Source organism: Staurois parvus, unplaced genomic scaffold (genome assembly GCF_062004578.1).
Source record: "Staurois parvus isolate SC_StPar_1 unplaced genomic scaffold, SC_StPar_1.0 ptg001134l, whole genome shotgun sequence".
Lineage (NCBI taxonomy): Eukaryota > Metazoa > Chordata > Amphibia > Anura > Ranidae > Staurois > Staurois parvus.
Window position 1 is genome coordinate 1430741 of NW_028318930.1, and position 21346 is coordinate 1452086.

Genomic DNA, 21346 nt, shown 5'->3' on the forward strand with positions numbered 1-21346 from the left:
ACAATGATTACTGGTAGCTGCTATAGCTGCCAGCCATAATTGCATGTAAATAATCCAACAGGCTAGTTGTACCCAAGGCAACCAGCCTGCCCATAGAAGAATCGAATCTTGGGTGGTTCAGCAGGGACCAGATGATATTCTATCCATCTGTGGCCGGCTTTAGAGGAGGTATGATCACAATATGCAAATATCTAAATGGTGGTTCTAGCACAGAGAGAAATCTATTCCATCTCAAGTTGATTAAGAAGACACACGGCCACTGAGGATATATTTTATCTTATATTCAGGACCATGTACCATTGGGAAATAAAAAAATACAGTAATTGCCTGATTTCTGATAATTGGAAAGTAATAAAGAGTCATCTTTTGGGGATCCTTGCAATTTATATATTCTGGATAGGGAGTGCCTGGTGTCAATTTCAAAGATGTCCAAATGTAATAGGAGTGAGTAAGAAACCACCTAGATGGCCATGGTTTGGATACAAGAGACAGGCATGAGAGGAGGACCAGGTATGACCAGGGGACATCCAAGCTGTTGATGTTGTTAAGAGCAGGGAAGCAGGGAAAAAAATTATGTGGACAATAATATAATCAATTCTCATAAAAGTATTGTGTGGCACTGAGTGATATATGAAGTTGTGTGCAATTTAATATGATTCTTCTGGGAGATCCATATGAAGCTAATAAATCTTTGAACCATTGTGAGTCTAATAAATGAGAGGAGATAGTAGGACAGGATTTAGCAAATCTGGGGTTTAAGGATCTCCATATGTGAAAGTAATACCCTTCTTGTCTTGGTAAAGTGCTAGGGGCCTAATATGTCAACATTATTACTTCTAATAACGAATGGTGCATTGCAATAGAAGATCCTTGATTTGTTTGTTGCATTGGAAATCAGTGCATTTTCTCTGAAAACTATTAAAATACCTCTTTGTATAGCAGGAATAGAAGACGTGGGGTAAGGCAGAGAAGAGGTATTAGAGGCTGAAGACAAGCAAAAATGTCAAAAACCATATATAGTTTCATTGTGCAATTTAAGTCTTTAATATTTGATATTAGCAATGTAAGTGACATGCTGTACAAGATAAGTGATAGGATCTTGTGGTAGAGAAACATAAACATGAAAGGATCTAGAGAATCTCTGTGTCCATGAAATGGCCTTCCCTTCTCCAGTGGAGTGATTAGGAAAGGGAAGTTATCTGGGGATGGGGTAGATGGGGGAGATAGAAGGCAGGAATACATGTTTAACAGTTTCTGGGTGCATATAGAGCTGACATAAGCAATGCTTTCATAGCTTATACCACTAGCAACAGTAATATTCTCTAATCATCATCTTCAGTACTTTGTGGGGTAGTACACTGTGCCTTTTAGCTGCCGTGCTGTAAAAAAAAACAAAAAAACGTGTTTGCTTGCAGCATCTTTATTACAGTTTGATCAGTGTTACATTGAGTTCAGTTGTAACTCTTGGAAAACACAATGCATTTATAACACAACCCACATAAATTGCAAAGGTATGAACTGGCCTTTAATGTTGTTAACCAATAAAAAGTAAAATTCACAAGCCAAGTAGCTTGTTTGCCACTTCCAAGGCTGGAATGTCAAAGAGGTAAGATGTCTTTTTCTGAGCAGACAGTGTTGACGTTTGCTGTTTGCACATTTTTATACTTCAGTTTCCATTTGTCAATTCTGACCACTGACCCAAGACATTCTAGCTACATCATTATCTGAACCCTGCTCATCAACCAGCTCAGGTTAATGTGTCCTAAGCATATTGAAAAAGCTAAGGTGGCTGGTTCATTGTCACACCTGACACCTGTTAGTACACTGCAATGATATATTTATTTAGAGAAAACCCCACGGTGAAAGAAGTCATAAATGCTCAAAAGGTTTGTGTCACTTGCTCTTTTTCATCCCCTGAACTGAGCAGGTGGGTGTTATTAGCACATTTTGAAAAGAATTAAAAATGTAATATAGTTAAACTACAAAATATCCATTTGTAGGGTTTTACGAAAGCTAAGTAGAGAATAACAAGGAATTATTGCTTGCTAAATTTAAATCATTAATACCCGTATTTTTAAACTCTTTAATGTTTAAAGAGAATCAGTAAAAGGCAGTGTACACACAAGACCAAGGTTCCCTGTGCTTCTGACCTTCATATACACTATATTGCCAAACGTATTGGGACAACCCTCCAAATCATTGGAATCAGGTGTTCCAATCACCTCCATGGCCACAAGTGTATAAAGTCAAGTGCCTAGGCATGCGGACTGCTTCTACAAACATTTGTGAAAGAATGGGTAGCTCTCAGGAACTCGGTGAATTCAGCCGTGGTACCGTGATAAGTTGCCACCTGTGCAATAATTTCATTGCTACTAAATATTCCATCTTCAACTGTTAGTGGTATTATAACAAAGTGGAAGCAACTGGGAACAGCAGCAACTCAGCCACGAAGTGATAGGCCATGTAAAATGACAGAGTGGGTTCAGTGCATGCTGAAGCGCACAGTACGCAGAGGTAGCCAACTGTCTGCAGAGTCAATATCTAAATACCTCCAAATTTCACGTGGCCTTCATATCAGCACAACATAGATAGCTTCATGAAATGGGTTTCCACAGCCAAACAGCAGCATCCAAGCCTTCATCACCAAGTGCAATGCAAAGTGTCGGATGCAGTGGTGTAAAGCACACCGCCACTGGACTCTAGAGCAGTGGAGACGTGTTATCTGGAGTGAGGAATCATGCTTCTCTGTCTGGCAATCCAATGGATGTGTCTGGGTTTGGCGGTTACCAGGAGAACGGTACTTGCCTGACTGCATTGTGCCAAGTGTAAAGTTTGGTGAAGGGGGGATTATGGTGTGGGGTTGTTTTTCAGGAGTTGGGCTTGGCCCCTTAGTTTCAGTTAAGGGAATTCTTAAGGCATCAGCATACCAAGAGATTTTGGACAAAGACAATTTCATGCTCCCAACCTTGTGGGAACAGTTTGGGGATGACCCCTTCCTATTCCAACATGACTGCGCACCAGTGCACAAAGCAAGGTTCATAAAGACATGGATGAGCAAGTGCGGGGTGGAGGAACTTGACTGACCTGCACAGAATCCTGACTTCAACCCAATAGAACATCTTTGCGATGAATTAGAGTGTAGACTGCGAGCCAGGCCTTCTCGTCCGACATCAGTGCCTGACCTCACAAATGCGCTTCCGGAAGAATGGTCAAACATTCCCATAGACACACTCTTAAACCTTGCGGACAGCCTTCCCAGAAGAGTTGAAGCTGTAATAGCTGAAAAGGATGGGCCAACTCAATATTGAACCCTACAGACTAAGATGCCATTAAAGTTCATGCGCATGGAAAGGCAGGCATCCCAATACTTTTGGCAATATAGAGTATACATAAGTGAGACACAGACAAACAAATCGACACCATCATGATTTAACAAATATTACAGTTACCGTATACGTAATTGGTCAATGAAGCAGCAGTTAAGTGTTTGTGGCTAGACACTTTGGGGTTTATTTACTAAAACGGGAGAGTGCAAAATCTGGTGCAACTCTGCAAAAAACCAATCAGCTTCCAGGTTTTATTGCCAAAGTTTAATTGAACAAGCTGAAATTAGAAGATGATTGGCTATCTTGCACAGCTGCACCAGATTCTGAGTGCTCCAGTTTTAGTAAATCTACCCCTTTAGGTCTGCCCATTTAGGGATCACTTGATGGAAGTTGGGAACGAACGTTAAACAAAAAATCACCTTTTGGCTCCTATTTATCCTTAGGCTAAATCATCATAAACAATACATATTGCCTATTTGCTGAATTTTACTATTTTGCAGTCTGTATGTAAAATATTAGCTTCTTCCTGAAAATAAAGTAGACGAGTGATTTAAAAATATTATTTCCTAACAGCCTCCTCACCTTCTCTAACAAGTACATGTTAAGAAAATCCAGATCTCAGAATATGGCATTTTCCAGGCTTTAGCCTGAACAAAACATTTAGGCACCCATTAGCAGATTGGTACCATCAGTATCACAGTGCAACTCCTAAGTCTATAATGAGAAAGCCCTTAGATCTGCATGGATCTACAGGAATTTTTATTTTAGCCTTTGAACTGCATTGAGCATTTGCAGTTTGCCAACTTTGATAGTCTAAAGGACACTGCAAGACTCTGGCTGAGCTGGAGAATGATATATTCTGTTTTGAGACCATTAAATAACAATGTATCATGCATGCAGTCAATACTAACATAATAGCAGCTGCTACTGAGAAGCATGTCAGCTAAGTGGTTAACACTGTTGCATGGTTAAGGCTGATGTTCTGTGTTTGATTTCAGTGAAGACCATTGTGTACATGGACTTTGTATTTTTCTCTCTCTGTTTGCATATGTTTCCTTCAAAAACAGAATGGAATATCGACATCTATTAAAGTAAATGTAAACTCTAGCTGAATGATATTTAGTCATAAAATGCTATTTTCACCTGTTTATTCATCCTTTTTTTGCATTTCAGTGCTGCTGATTTCCTATGGCATTTTTAGCTACTTCATGCCTATAAATACTCACTGCAGTCAAGCAAATCATTGCTCAGGACCAGCATCCCAATAGTAACAACGGTGAACCATGGTTGTGCAATGTGTGTTGGCATGACTCTTTGACATCATGACCCTTTTGACTTTTAGTCAGGGTTGCATATGTTAGATTGACAAAACAGGAGCACAACTGGAGAAAGCTGTCACCCAATAAGAGGGAAAATGCCTGAATAGGGACATTCTTGGCAGAATCCCCAGATATTATTGTCACGAAGACTTCAGATTTTAAAAGACTGAAAACAACTTTTGAAATCACATTAAAGTGGAACAAAAGTCCACAATACATACCTCTGCTTCAACAGTTCAACACCCAGGAGGATTCTGACCAGTGCAGGCATCTTCTCCCTGGCTTCTTTCAGGTGCCAGCTGTCATCTATCTCAATTGGTAAGCATGGAATGATGTACCTCCCATCCTATGTGCCATGCCGAAATGTAAACTACCAGAAATATAAACAATGTGCGTTTTAGGGAAGACTGCGACCAGGCAGGTAAGTTTATTTTATTATGTATAGAAATGTTTGCACTTAGTAAAAACCATATGACAATATGAGTGGTACAACCAAAAAAGTTTGAATACTAAACTTTAAAAATAATCTTTTTCATAATGTGGTGCGCTTCTAACTTTAATAAATCTTAAATCCCTAAATGAAAACAAATCATGCAACAATCAAGTGCTTTATTATTATAACAAAGTCCAAAGTAATGTGCAGTCCACTAAAATTACTTCAAAGACGAAGTGTTCAGTCTGACACAAATTCAACAGTGAAAAAAATCCTCTACCAAACCCTGGTTCCTCCACCAAATAAATGATCAGCCTCTTACCAAATATATTGATCTCAATATCCATAAATCAGTACATGCCATGTGCTTTCAAATGGCACTAATCCCACTAACATGAACCTTAGGCACCTCCTCTCCATGCTGTCATAGGCAAAAGAAGAGATCCTTCTAATTGTAGATGTAATATCCCTCTGAAGAAAAGACCAAAGGAGCCGCAATGGTGTTATATCATAAAAACAGTATTTATTAAAAACAGCCATATACGCACAAAAAAAGGAGATATCAGAGCGCATATCAAACCAACACCAAAATCCCGATGTCGGCATGTATGTGATGTCACTGTCAGGGCAGGGCTGTGGAACGGACAGGTAGGCCTAGTGGCAGGGTAACGCACTGGCTGACGACAACCACCACCAACAGACCGAAGTCCCTCAGGGCACGGAGTCTAAGTCCCAGGCTGCCCTTCACCAGGGCCCCTGATGGTGGGGATGGACTTGACGCAGCCAGGAACCAGGTCGCGGCCCCCGAGACACCCCGGTAATGGCCGCCGCCAATAGCGTGTAGCTGGTGAGAATGACAATAGCGTAGTCAGGCAAGCCGGGTCGACAACAACGGGACAAAACGGTACAGAACAGTAGACAGAGAATAACAGGTCACGGGCCGGGTTCAGCAACGGAGGGTCAGATCGAAGGAAAACACAGAGAATGGTCAGGTCACAAGCTGAGTCAAATACCAGAAGAGTCACGAGCATATACACAGAGCTGTAGCAAGACAAAGACACAAGACACAAGTGCAAAGAGCATGTGCGGGCCACAGGCTTATATGTCATCAGCCACACCCCTCTGGGGGATGGACCTCAGAGACCTGAAGGCATAAAAGGATTCCCACCATGCACAACAGAGTCCAAGATGGACGCCAGCACATGGAGTAACATAACCTCAGGGAAAAGGTAGGACCTTGACAGTACCTCCTCCTCAAGGGCCCCTCCCCCTCCGCGGCTCAACAAAAGGTTTCTGAGGAAAGCGGGTATGAAAAGCGTGGAGGAGGGCAGGAGCATGGACATTCACGGAAGGAACCCAGGAACGCTCCTCGGGACCATAACCGCGCCAATGAACCAGGAACTGTAATCGACCGCGCACCAATCAAGAGTCCAGGATCCGGCTCACCTCATACTCCTCATGACCGTCATCCCGAATGGGACGGGGCCGAGGCAGAGAGGTAGTGAAGCGATTGCAGATCAGAGGTTTCAACAGTGATACAAGAAAGATATTGGAGATCCGCATCCCAGGTGGAAGGGCAAGGGCATAGGCCACCAGATTCACCTTGCGGAGAATGCAAAAAGGACCGACAAAACGGGGAGCTAGTTTGGGTGTGGGCACCCGAAGATTGAGGTTACGAGTAGACAACCACACCCGATCGCCGACCTGGTATGAAGGAGCGGGCAACCGTCTGCGATCAGCCTGGAACTTCTGACGCTGAGCCGAGTCCCTCAAAGCCCTCTGGATCTGCCCCCATGAAGAACGCAGGGCAGCAAGATGGTTCTCCACAGCCGGAATGTCCTGTGGTGAGAACCTCTCAGGTAATACCGCGGGTTGGTACCCACAGTTGGCCATGAAGGGAGACATTCCCGAGGAGGAGTTGACCGCTGAGTTCCTGGCAAACTCTGCCCAAGGCAGGAGATCGGCCCAATCGTCCTGATGGTCCGAGATATAACACCGAAGGAATTGTTCTAAGGCCTGATTGGAACGCTCCGCAGCCCCATTGGACTGCGGGTGGTAGGCTGAAGAAAAGGAGAGACTAATACCCAACTGGGAGCAGAAGGCGTGCCAGAATCTGGACACGAACTGACTCCCGCGGTCTGAGACAATCACCTTGGGCAACCCATGCAGGCGAAAAATCTCCCTGGAAAAGACCGTGGCCAGTTCTTGCGCTGTTGGTAATTTCCTGAGTGGAATACAATGGCACATTTTGGAAAAACGATCGACGACCATGAGGATGACCGTATGACCCCGAGACACAGGGAGGTCTACAATAAAGTCCATGCCCAGGTGTGACCAAGGACGCTCCCCATTGGGAATGGGTTGTAGAAAACCCATTGGAAGATGCCGTGGAGATTTATTCTGGGCACAGATCGAACATGCCGCTACATAAGAGGCGATGTCGGCACGGAGAGTAGGCCACCAGAACAACCGAGAGACGACCCAAGACAACTGGTTCCTCCCCGGATGCCCAGCAGTTTTGGAGTTATGGTAGGTACGCAGCAGACGGGTGCGCATTCCCTCGGGTACAAAACATCTACCCTCCGGTCTCTCGGGAGGAGCGTCAGTTTGAGCCGCCAAAATCTGCTCCCCAAGGGGAGAAGTCAGACTGGTGCGAATGGCAGCCAGGATCTGATCCGGAGGTATGACCGAGGTTGGCTCAGAGTCCTCCCTGGACAACTCAGAGTATTGCCGCGATAATGCATCAGCCCTGACATTCTTGGAACCAGGCAAATAGGAGACCACATAGTTGAACAGCGACAAGAACAAGGCCCATCTGGCCTGACGGGGTGTCAATCTCTTGGCCTCCAAAAGATAAGTCAGGTTCTTATGATCGGTAAGAATGAGGACCGGAACCGCGGAGCCCTCGAGCAGGTGCCTCCATTCCTTGAGAGCCAGAATGATTGCCAACAACTCCCTATCTCCAATCTGGTAGTTGCACTCTGCAGAGGAAAGCTTCCTGGAGTAGAACCCAGTAGGGGTCCATCGGGCGACCGACGTTGAGACAGGAGAGCGCCTACTCCCGTCTCGGATGCATCAACCTCAAGGACGAAGGGCAATCCAGGATTGGGATGAGACAGTATCGGAGCCGAAGCGAAGGCGGATGTCAGAGCCTCGAAAGCTACGATGGCCTCGGATGGCCACTCGTGAGGATTACTGCCCTTCTTGATTAGGTCTGAGAGAGGCTTTGCCAGCGTGGAGAAGTTCCTTATGAACTTCCGATAGTAGTTGGCAAAACCCAAAAAGCGCTGAATGGGCCGAAGACCATTGGGATGAGGCCACTGCAGAACCGCCGAAACCTTCTGAGGGTCCATGGAGAATCCCTCCGCAGAAATGATGTAGCCTAAAAAGGCAACTTGGGATCGATGGAATTCGCACTTCTCAAGTTTACAAAAAAGTTTGTTCTCACGTAATCGTTGCAGCACCTGCTTGACATCCTGGATATGGGACTCCATGGAGGCAGAGTAAACCAGGATGTCATCCAAGTAAACTACCACGCACTGCTGCAACAAGTCACGAAGGACATCATTTATGAATTCCTGAAAAACTGCGGGCGCGTTACACAACCCGAAGGGCATCACCAGGTATTCGTAGTGACCGGTTCTGGTGTTAAACGCGGTCTTCCATTCATCCCCCTGTTTGATCCGTACGAGGTTGTACGCCGCCCTAAGGTCAAGTTTGGTAAAGACTGTTGCCCCCTTAAGGCGGTCGAACAACTCAGTAATCAAGGGAATCGGGTAGGCATTCTTAGTGGTGATTCGATTAAGACCCCTATAATCAATGCAAGGCCTCAATTCACCACCCTTCTTCTTTACAAAGAAAAAGCCCGCTCCTGCTGGGGAAGTAGACTTACGAATGTGCCCCCGGGAAAGCGCATCCGCAACGTACTCCTCCATGGCCTTATTCTCCGCAACCGAGAGAGGATACACCCTGCCACGCGGAGGAGTGGCACCGGGTTGCAAGGATATGGCGCAGTCGTAAGGACGATGAGCAGGTAAGGCACCAGCGCGTACCTTATCAAACACGTCCTGGTACTCCCCATAATCAGTGGGCAACGCAGAGTCCGAGGAGGAACACAACACCTTAACCGGCCCACGGATGCACCCAGCCCCACACTGTGGAGACCACGAGAGAATCTCGGCTGTTTGCCAATTGAAGGTTGGATTGTGCATCTGGAGCCAGGGATACCCCAAAACCAACGAATAGTGCGGAGAAGAAATCACCTGGAAACAAGCCAACTCCCTGTGAACAGCCCCAATAGCTACTTCAACTGGCATAGTCTCGTGGGTAACCTGCGGTGGTTGCAGGGGCCTGCCATCTATTGCCTCAAGAACCAATGGGGTAACTCGAGCCTGCAGGGGAATGGAGTGCTGGGCAGCAAACGAGCTGTCCATAAACAACCCGCCGGCCCCAGAATCTACCAACGCCTGGGCCGTCACCGAGCCCTCCACCCAAGAGAGGACAATGGTGATCAGTGGCTTATCTCTGCGGAACGCCGGGGATAAGGAGACTCCACCCAAGATCTGTCCCCGACAGGATCTCAGGTGCGAGCGTTTCCCGGACGGACCGGACAGGACTGCCGAAAGTGCCCACCAAGGCCACAGTACAGGTAGCGACCCTCCCGACGCCGAGCAGCCCGCTCTCCCTCGGAAAGGCGAGCAAACCCCAGCTGCATGGGCTCACCACCAGACAATCTATCCCCAGGAGGCGTGGGAGGAGAGGGAGGAGCGGGTGGGACAGAAAACGCAGGTGCCAGTCGATTGGAAGGCCTCCGCAGGCGTTCCCTGAGTGAAGGCCTCTCCCTGAGCCTGGTATCAATCAGGATCAGGAAGGAAATTAGTGCTTCCAGCTCCACAGGCAATTCCTTGGCTGCGATCTCGTCCTTCAATGCATCAGAAACACCCTGAGAAAACACAGCCACCAGAGCCTCATTGTTCCAACCCACCTCTGCTGCCAGGGTACGAAACTCTATGGCGTACTCGGCAACGGTCCGTGAACCCTGATGCATAGACATGAGCAGCTTGGCAGCCAAGGCGGAGCGACCCGGTACGTCGAATACCCTACGGAAGGCATCGACAAAACCGGAAAACGCGTGAATCACTTGGTCATTCCTCTCCCATAAGGGATTCGCCCATGCCAAGGCCTTGTCTGAGAGTAGCGATATTAGGAAACCCACCTTTGACCTCTCAGTCGGAAAAGCGTGGGGTATTAATTCGAAGTAAATCCCCACCTGGTTGAGAAACCCACGACACTGACTCGGCTCACCTCCAAAGCGCTGTGGAAGAGGGGCTGAACCAGTCATACCACTGGGCGCCGCGGGTGCCGCAGCAGCCGCGGTGGTGGGCGCAACAAGCGGAACAGCAGCGGGAGCGACCACCGGAGTGACAACCGGCCTAATGACACCAGGAGTAAGGTGCGCGGTGCGTGCAAGCAGAGTTTGCAACGCCTGAGCGAACTGATCTAACAGGAGATCCTGTTGATCCAGTCTGGCGACCAACAATGGAAGCGAAGGCATACCTGCACCGTCAGGGTTCATGGCACTTGTGTAATGTCAGGGCAGGGCTGTGGAACGGACAGGTAGGCCTAGTGGCAGGGTAACGCACTGGCTGACGACAACCACCACCAACAGACCAAAGTCCCTCAGGGCGCGGAGTCTAAGTCCCAGGCTGCCCTTCACCAGGGCCCCTGATGGTGGGGATGGACTTGACGCAGCCAGGAACCAGGTCGCGGCCCCCGAGACACCCCGGCTGCGGTAATGGCCGCCGCCAATAGCGTGTAGCTGGTGAGAATGACAATAGCGTAGTCAGGCAAGCCGGGTCGACAACAACGGGACAAAACGGTACAGAACAGTAGACAGAGAATAACAGGTCACGGGCCAGGTTCAGCAACGGAGGGTCAGATCGAAGGAAAACACAGAGAATGGTCAGGTCACAAGCTGAGTCAAATACCAGAAGAGTCACGAGCATATACACAGAGCTGTAGCAAGACAAAGACACAAGACACAAGTGCAAAGAGCATGTGCGGGCCACAGGCTTATATGTCATCAGTCACACCCCTCTGGGGGATGGACCTCAGAGACCTGAAGGCATAAAAGGATTCCCACCATGCACAGCAGAATCCAAGATGGACGCCAGCACATGGAGTAACATAACCTCAGGGAAAAGGTAGGACCTTGACAGTCACCAGCTAGGCCCTGCCCTAAGTTTATTTTATTGCAGAGGGTTCATTGCATTTCTCTTCTGCAATAAAGTGCTAGCCTGATCACAATTTTTTTTTATTTTACGCTTTAGTTCCCCTTTAACATTTTGGCCTTGTTTACACTGACATTTTCCTCTGAAAAGCACTCCATGGTTGCGAGGCAGCTGTGCTGCAGCCCCATTCACCTGAATGGGTCTGTCATGCCTATGGTAGTGAGCTCTATAGATCCACAGCTTGGGGTTCCCCAGGGTGCGGAGCCTAAGCCCCAGCCTGTTTGTTCACTAGGGCCCCTGATGGTGGGGATGGACTTACAGCAGGCTGGGACCAGGTCGCGGCCCCCAGGTACACCCAGCTGAGGTGGAGGAGACCGCTAGCGGGAGCAGGGTACAATTGGAGAAGACACAGGAAATCCAGTGGGCAAGCTGAGGTCAGGACAGGCGGAAAACAAGCAAGGTCAGGAACGAAGCCGGGGTTGGTACACAGATAGACAACATAGGATTCACAGCGGAAACACATGGGAGCTCCAACAACACGAAGTTGCTCAGGCAAAGTGGGACAGACTGAGAAAGTCTTAAATAGATAAGCCAGCTAGGAGGTGGGCCGGGAAGTGATTGAAGGGAAGGACATAAAACCCAGAGGATAGCAGACGATGCCCACAGATGAGCACAGACAAATACACATGTGAAGGAATCAAGAGCAGCAAGGAGGTAAGAATAAACACACAAGAGGCTGCAGGCTAACTTGTGACAGGGTCATATTCTACAGGCTGTACTGCCTGCCAAATGCATCGGAGGGGATCATTTTTGCTTCTCCGTGGTGCTTTGCGACTGTCCGCTGCCTTTGCAGCTTTAAGGAGAGCAGTTTGGTGGCTGTAAAGACCACATGTTGTTACTGTCTCCCCATCCAAAAGTGTAAATGAGCCCAGATGCTGTTTCAATGGCACTGAAGATTGATTTGATTAAGGCTTCTTCTGTTTAAGCAATTTGTAGGTTGTTAGTGAATACATTAAAAAACATTAATTTAATTCATTTTGAAAGCATCCTCACTTTACAGCATTTTTTCACAAGTGCCTAAAACCCTTGCACAGTACTGCAGATTTAACAGTATCTTACCCACCACATGGGTAAAGAAATACTCAACCACCAATTTTAGGGCACAAAAAAAAAATCCAGGTTTAGATTTTTCTATAATTAATTGGTATTATTGCATACTTATTGCAAATGTCAAGAGGTTGACAGTATGACATCAATCAGCAAATGTGTTTACAGCTGATCCAAGATCATATTACTTGCTTTATATGAACAAAAAAATCTCAATACTTAGGGTCTTTAAAAGCATCTCAACTGTACAGTTTGTTACAATGCCTGCTAGAAAGGCAATTACACCATACTGGCTGAAACCTTATCCCCCTCCTCTGACATCAGTCAAAACAGTATTATATAGCATGCTTTTCACAGAAAGAAATTCTGCTGTTATTAATAGGAGAAATTGTGCACAGAAACAATTGTAAAGATGAATGCCCTACTCACTGCCAGTGTCAAGAAACTGATGATTATATGAGCTAAGCAGTTTCTGTCCAGCACAGCACAATGATTGGAGACATGGGGGCTGTACTAAGCATTCAAATAGTATACATCAATAAGGACAAAGAACAGTTTGGGTTTGCTGGAAGAGTCGCAGCCATATTCTCAGACAGTGAACATGAAAAGAACAAAACGTATCTGAAGCAAATAGCCATCTAGTTGGCGTCACCAAAACAGTCCAAATGATCTATAAAATTGATCTTTAATTGTTCAAAAGCCAATATTTTACCAGCAATATTTCCTATTAACTAAAGGATTCACACATGGCAGCATGGAAGGTAGAGAACCCCATCAGAAGACCCTTTTTATTTTTTTGTACAATTTCTTTAAATAAAAGGAGGGTGGGTTTGTTGTGTGAAATAAAGGTATTTTTCAAGGTTTTAACCTCACTTTTCAATAACCCTTTTCCTCTTAATAAACTAGCATGTAGCACTTACTGACAAAGGTCAGTAAATAATTCAAAAGCAATGATGTAATTTGATGAGGCCTTGCCTATTAACTATGTGACGTGGGTGGATAACTCAGGGTTCAAGGAAAGCACCTCACTCCAGGAAAAAACAGTAACTGGGTGGTGGTATATGCCTATGAGGGTGTCCAAAACATGGAGACATATTCTGGCCCCTTGAAAGAGTGGTAATTAGGAAAGTCCATTTCAAACGTTTTGCTTCTGTATACTCCCCATGAAATTATAAGGGAAAATATGAGGAAAACGCCAGGGCACTAACATTTGCATTTATGTGGCTCAGTAGTAGGATTTGAGCCCACATCATGGATGTTCATAAAGATCATGTGCACAACTGAGGAATATAGACGTTATATGGTGATATTTTTATGAAAGATTCTCAGATTATGGAATATTGGTTATACAATTTAGTGTATAGCTTCAAGTAGGTAACAAAAATAGTAGGTAGGGCAGAATTGTATGGTTGTTATGGACAATGTAGTCATTTTTTTATCTGTATGGGATGAAATTAACTTTTCTTTCTATTCTATAAATTTGAAGAATTGACTACTTTAACTGAAACTAAAGATAAAACTTTTTTTAGTTTTGGATAGAGTGGAGAGAGATTAGAACACCTCTCAGGTTTTTATTGCTGTCTATGCCGCCATTAGGGAGATTTATCCTCTCTATTTGTCCTGTTTACCTTTATCATTGAAAGTGAAAGTAAAAGAAAATCCCAGATTTTGGGTCATTCCCAGAAAAGTATTAGATGGAAAATCTTTCAATGGGGACAATAGTTCTGGTGACCTGGTGCCCCCAAAGGGATTCTCTTAATTTTCAGGGATTTCCTGTCACTTCCTGTTGTATCTATAGGACAGAAAGGGAAGGGAAATCTTCCCAATGAGATACAGATGGTAAAATTTTTTTACAGGGGCTATAACCCTCCCTTAGGGCTTGTTCACACTTAACTAAATTTCGAACACTTAACAAATGCTCCTATAGCTTAAATATAGGTGTTAGACAGACGTTAATAAGCTATAGTATGGATAGTAGACTGGTGTTTTACATGCGTTAAAACCGCTCAGCCAGTCTCTGCTAATCATCTACCAGTTGCTCAGCCAGTCTCTGCTGATTACCTGCCTGCTGCCAACCAGTCTTCGCTAATCTTCTGCTTGTTGCTGGTCTGACTCTGTGGACATTCAGACTACCTATATATGCCAGCTGGTAGCAAGAACTATGAGGTACCCCTGCCATTCTGCACCCTAGAGCCTCCTCTTACTTTACCAGGGGCCATGTGCTGGAGGTGTAACAGGAGCTGTCATCATTACTTCAGGCTCCTCCACCAGGTACACGACAGCTAAACTTGGGGCACTTATGAAACAGCTGTTGGAAACAGTAGAGGTTCAGACAGTCAGAGGTAAGCAGGAAACTATAGATGGAGAGCAAAGATGACTGTGGTCTGGGTATGGCCTGCAAAGCTATTGCCGAAAATATACTTATTTGCTGATATGTCCATGTAGAGACCAAGTCAAGGAGTATGTAGAGAAATGTTTCATTATATACAATCATCTTGTACAATAGACAAGCATATCCAGCACTCACAAATGATGGAATAAATTTTAAGTAGTGTACCAGCCCACAAGAATTGGTGAGATAAAAACAAAAATTATACACTGAAATTGACCCAAATAGCGGTATGACAGAAATATGTCAAGCGGTCAGTTCCTCCAAGGGGTATGCAGAATGAGGAAGAAATGGACAATGGGGACTGAAGCACACACGATACTGGCCGCTCCTCGCCAAGGATGTGGTGAATCCCTCAAAAGCATGCAAAAAACACACAGCAGGGCGCCTGATCAGAGTGGATAAAAACAATGAGACTTTAATGCAAAGCACTCACATATAAAACTCCCACAATCAGCATCCAGGATATGAGCAGAGTGCAGGAACAGTAGAGCTGATGATTACTGCATAGCATGGGGAGAGGCCCGCTGCGATGAACTCCACAGCGTCTCTCTGTGTATTAATAAAAGCATAAATAAAACATGATAATAATGCTTGTCTAGAATCATGCACAATGTACCTAGTGAATAATATATGAATTAAAGAGTTAACGCTGGGACCAGGATAGGCACTCTGGGTCCCTAACATCATGGTGAGAACTCATGATTAAATAATAGTGTTAAATTCCAGCTCTTCGTTGAGCCCCTTTGGTGACAATGTATTGAGAGTGAAAATCCAAAATGTCTCTCTGGTACATAGGAGACACCCTTGCACGCCTGCTCCTAGATATAATCAGCCTGAGAGTCACAAGAGGGAATGTATTCAAGGATCCAAACCTTCAGGCCATCAGTGGACTTGTTGTTCTGAGTAGGAAAGTGTCGTGGGACACTATGGTCTTCACTGCTATCCTCTATGAGCTTCCTGTGTTCCCCAAAGCTTGCCCTAGCTGTCCGGATGATATGGCCTACTTAGAGGAGTCCACAGGGGCAGGACAGGCAGTAGACAACATACTCAAGGAGAGGTGTAAAATATTTTGATAGTGTACTTCTTTCCTCCCAAATCGGAGAAGTGTTTTTGCCAATGTGTAACAAACGTACACATTTTGAACCTAAGCTTTCTACACTGATACATACCAGAGAGATGGCAGAAAGTGTCCAAGGGGTGAGCTGTGAAAGATGCAGGAGTGTCAACTCTGCTGGGAGCCACCATATTCTTGACACCACGTGCTTTTATGTAGATGATCCTAGGTTTATTTGCCAGTACTGGATCTAATTTTGGATCCTGGAGCAATATGTCCCAATGACATTTCAAAATGTTCTCCATTTGCCTGTGTTTGTAATGTTACTGAGTGATGAATTTGACATCTCCAGAATTTTCAGTAGATGTGTGTTTGGACCTGGAGGAAGGAAAATGGCAAGCCTTGGTCACCAGGTCAGGGTCATAACCCTTATCCAGGAACCTGTCTCCTAAGACTAACCCTTGTTCCATGCAGTCAATATCCTGAGTATAGTTCTTGCGTAATCTGCAAAATTGACCCTTGGGGATGTTTTTTTTCAATCCATTTGGGGTGTTGGCAACTTTTGAAGTGTAAATGGATAGTTAGAAGTGGGTTTTGGAAACAATATTTCCCTCGAGATGTGACAATTCCAGGTCGAAGAAGACTAGGTACTCAGGGCTACTGACATGAATGAAAGAGAGGCCCAACTGGTTACTATTACAATAGTGGATGAAGGGTGCAATGGAAGAAGGTGGACCATCCCAGATGACAATGACGTCATCTATATATCTGCCATAATAGATGACATGTTCAGCATAGGGGTTACCTCTCCAGATGCATGTCTCCTCTCACCAACCCATGGCAATGTTGGCATAGCATGGTGTAAAGGATGCACCCATGGCAGTGCCATGTACCTGGATATAGTAGCCCCCCTGAAACTTGAAATAATTATGCTCCAAACAGCATTTGACACCCTCCAAAATAAAGTGTGATTGCCTGTGGTGGAGATGGGGTTCTTTAGCCAAAAAAATGTCCCATGGCTGTAAGGCCAGCCTCATGGGGAATGGAAGTATATAGTGAACAAACATCAAGAGATACCCATACATATGAATCCTTCCATGTGTAATGAGATAGGGTGGTGAGAAGATGTAGTGAATCTTGCATATATGATGGGAGGGCCTGAACAATGGGTTGCAGAAGAGAGTCCACATATTGGGACAAACCACTGGTCAGGCTCTCCATGGCCGCAATAATGGGTCTGCTTGGAGGGCAGGTGGAGTTCTTGTGCACCTTAGGTAGATGGTAAAAGTAGGGGTGTTTGTAAAATTCCCTGTTTAGGAAATGGTATTCACCCAAATCAATGATCTTCATATGTGTAAAAATTGTGAACAGTGAGCGCAAAGGAGTATAAGAGCAGCTAGCACAAACATCCTTCCCAGGATGAATCTGTGAGGCCAATAACAGGAAGTATGAGGAGAAGTGAACCCAGGGAGCTCTGTGGAGGGAAAAGTCCACCTCACAGCCGAACCCAACCCATCGATTGGACTTCCTTGACGTTCTCCGCCCCCAGATCTGCATTTCTCCACCCCCAGACCTGCATTTCTGGCTGGCAGGACATCAGCCCTGTACAAGGATGGCCATAACTGACTGTGAGTTGCTGACTGTTGACTAATAAAGTTCATCTTTATGGAGGAACTCAACCTTTGATGGATCAGTGACTGGTGAAGGGAAGTGGACGGATGCATCCCTAGGAGTCATTTCTATTCAATGCTGGTTTGCTTGTTGCTTCTGGTGAGTGCACAGTGGTGGAAGATTTTCACAGAAGTCACAGAAGTCACTTTTTATTACTGATCACTATTGGTTCACACAATACGTTGGACATTATTATTGCTTGTCATCATTGACACACAGATTATTTTTGGGACACTGTAATACTGTATGAAAGTGAATAACATTTGCATATTTGTCATTTGGTTTTTATGTTTCCAACGTATTCACACAGTATGTTGGACATTTTCATTGCTGGTCATCATTGACACACAGATTTTGTTTTGGACACTGTAATACTGTATGAAAGTGAATAGCATTCACATATTTGTCATTTGGTTTTTGTATTAGTGCTGCACATTTATTTAAATGATCTTATTATGGTAAGCTGTGTCAATGAGGATTTTGAGCTCAGCCTTGTAGGCAACCAGAGGATCCCCTGGAAGTTTTCTATAGATGTGTGAGTCAGAGATAAGTCTGATCACCTTGCTGATGTAGTCAGACCTGTCCTGAATCACAATGATCCCTTGTCTGCCTGTTTGAGGACTATGTCATCAGAGGCGGCTAGATGATGTAGGGCTAGTCTTTCTGGTCTGGTAAGGTTATGGCTTTTATAAAGACTGGATAGAAAGTGGAAGGAGGTTTAAATCCAGTGTGTGAAATGGAATTGCAAGGGATGGAATCATGTTGAGACTCATCATCACTGATCTAATCAGATAAAAATTCTTGCAGAGTGGCCAGTGACATCTGATCCTCTGAATCCCACACCTCATCCACATTGGAAGAAAGGGAGGATGGATCTGTGGCGTGGGAACTGAGGCCCCTAATGTAATAAATTTGTTTTACCATTAGTTTACAAATAAATTTGTTTAGATCCCTAAAGTGTGTAAAAGAATTAGGGGGATTTGTAGGAGCAAAATTCAAACCTTTTTTAAGGAGAGGTCTCATCTACTGTGAGTATATGTGAGAGATTAAATATTTTTATAGTGTCTGTACTGACTCTACCTGGTGTTTTTTGTCTTGTGCTTCCCACCTCGTCTGCTTCTGGCTTTTCTTTTTTTTTCTCTGGCTTTTCTTTTTGTAACCTTGTCCTGTGTGTGACGAGCTGGGGTGGACACTAAAAAAGGTTGACCTAAAGCGGATGGTTCATCAGTAAGGATAGGTAAGCTCAAGGCCATGGAGATATTATTAGAGGAGTGTCCAAGATCACTATGAGGAATGGTCTCCTGACTGAGACTGTTGATAGGAGGGATGAAATCAGGAGAAGACTCATCCAGGATGGAATTACTCCTGCAGAGTCTCTTCTGAGTGCTAGTATTGATAGAACTGACACAATGATGGACTTTTAGCTCAGACATTGGAAGAATTCACTGTGGAGATGATACTGGTGTCCAGACACCAGGGGCAGAAAGAGAGAGCAAACATCTGGATTGAAACTGATATGGGATCCCATTATTAGGTTTTATTAGGAACTTTTTTTGAAATTGACCAGTGCTGAATGGACTATATCTAGGAGCAGGCATGCGAGGGTGTCTTCTATGTACCAGAGAGACATTTTGGATTTTCACTCTCAATACATTGTCACCAAAGGGGCTCAACGAAGAGCTGGAAATTAACACTATTATTTAATCATGAGTTCTCACCATGATGTTAGGGACCCAGAGTGCCTATCATGGTCCCAGCGTTAGCTCTTTAATTCATATATTATTCACTAGGTACATTGTGCACGATTCTAGTCAAGCATTATTATCATGTTTTATTTATGCTTTTATTAATACTATCATTAATAGTCATTTAAACATTTTTATATACATTAATAGTTATTCAATCTTCTTTTATTTTCCTGGATTCATGTTTTTTAAACATATTGTTGTCATTTATTATTTATGAATTTATATAATGTAAAGTGGACTCGATCATCTGACTGCATGGCTTTTTTTTCCCTATTTTTTCTTTACTCTCTTTTTTTCCCCCTTTTTATTCCCTTTCCCTTCCTTTCCACCTCCCCCTTCCCCTTCCTTTCACCCTCCTACTTCTGTCCAAACCGCCCCTCGATTCTAAAACCCCTTTGGTTATTCATACCATCATGTTATACTGATCCGGTTTGTTATTGATGTTTACTTTATGTCCTCTGATCATTCTTTGGATTTAGCTTAGTGTAGATTCTCGGAGATCTCACACATGTTCCCTTACGGTGTTTCTCTTTACATACTCCTCCCTTCCCTATTGGTTCCCCCACGATCTGACAGTCTACTTATACCCTTCTGCTCCAGGGGCAGAACTGCTTGACAAAGTAGGCGGAGCTTCTGAAACGCATTGATCGCCCACTCGACACCTGTCACATCTCCCAATCACTCAGTGGGATTACACAGAGAGACACCATGGAGTTCAACACAGTGGGCCTCTCCCCATGCTATGCAGTGATCATCAACTCCACTATCCCAGTGATCTTTGGCTCCACTGTTCCTGCACTTTGCTCGTATCCCAGATGCTGATTGTGGGAGTTTTATATGTAAGTGCTTTGCATTAAAGTCTCATTGTTTTTAACCATGCTGATCTGGCACCCTGCTGTGTTCTTTTCTGAATTTAGAGAAATGTTTTCTTGAAGATGTATCAAAGCAAAAATGGTTAAAGCTGAAAAAATATGTCCATTCTTCTTAGATTCTTGTAAAAAGCTGAGACATGCTGGGAATGGGAGGGATTATACCGAGTGGTCACGTTTTTTTCTTTTTCAGTATCCAAATCCTCCTGCAGGGGGGCAGTATAATCCAATTGTCTCTGAATTCTGTGTCATTCAATGAGTGAGAAATAAAAACATCTTGACAATACCAGAAATGTTCTTAGCTGATAACTTCCTGTGATGCCTTCTGGGCTGCATTCTTATTAATGTTCAAAGTTTTCTCTGAGGACAAAAGAACCCCTCCCATCTATAGTATGTTATGGAGAAGGGAGAGGTTTCTCTAGTTCTGTTCTGTTTCTCTTGTCATGAACAGGATAAGTGAGCGTTGTCACCCTAAGACAGGTAGTGGTTTATTTTAGGATCACCAAGTGAAAGTAAAGAAATAAAAGTTTGAAAAAAAAGAAAACTAATGCAGTCACCACATCTAAAGCCTGATAAGCTGTTATATGCTGTTGTAGAGTTTTGATTTGCTTCATGGTTTTTTATGTTAAGATTTCTTTAGCCTTGCATGAGCTTCATGCAGCTTTTTATTAAACTTTTTTCCCTCATAAGTCCATTCTTGGTGGTGGTATATTAGAATGTGTTATATGAAAACATGTTGATTTTACTTTTATATACTGTAAATTAAATTAATAATTACAATTTATTAATTGGTATGCATAAAATGGGTGTGATCAGTGATAGCTCTGTGCTCCTAATAAGTAATATCTGCTTGAGACTGGGACCTTAATAAGTTTTAACTAGAATCTTTAGGTTAAAATATTTTTTTAAAAATACATAAATTACACTTCATGTTAAATTGTGTACACACATGCTGTTATATTTCATATTGAATCGGATTTGCTGGGCATGAAAACTGTGTATTCAAAATGTATTTATTTTTTAACAGAATTTTAAAAGCTGACCACTGATCCTTCAGAACTAGGGCTCTGCAGTTGTGGACGTTTGTACTCACACATTCCTCTTTGAAGACTCATCTCTTGTTGTATTCCTTGTTTGCTTGAAGGCTAAGTTCATCTTAATTCTGACCCATGCAAACAAGTGCTCACAAGGACAGAA

The 21346-nt window shown here is 44.2% G+C and overlaps 1 long non-coding RNA gene across 1 annotated transcript; it reads right to left on the bottom strand.

Annotated features, from left to right (window-relative positions):
• Positions 1-1014: 1014 nt before the first annotated feature.
• LOC149439302 (uncharacterized) lies at positions 1015-19811 on the bottom strand. The gene is made up of 3 exons (XR_016307837.1): positions 19690-19811; positions 4867-5015; positions 1015-1379 (listed from the first exon to the last, which is right to left on the bottom strand). It is a non-coding gene; the product is annotated as an uncharacterized LOC149439302 (long non-coding RNA).
• Positions 19812-21346: the final 1535 nt, after the last annotated feature.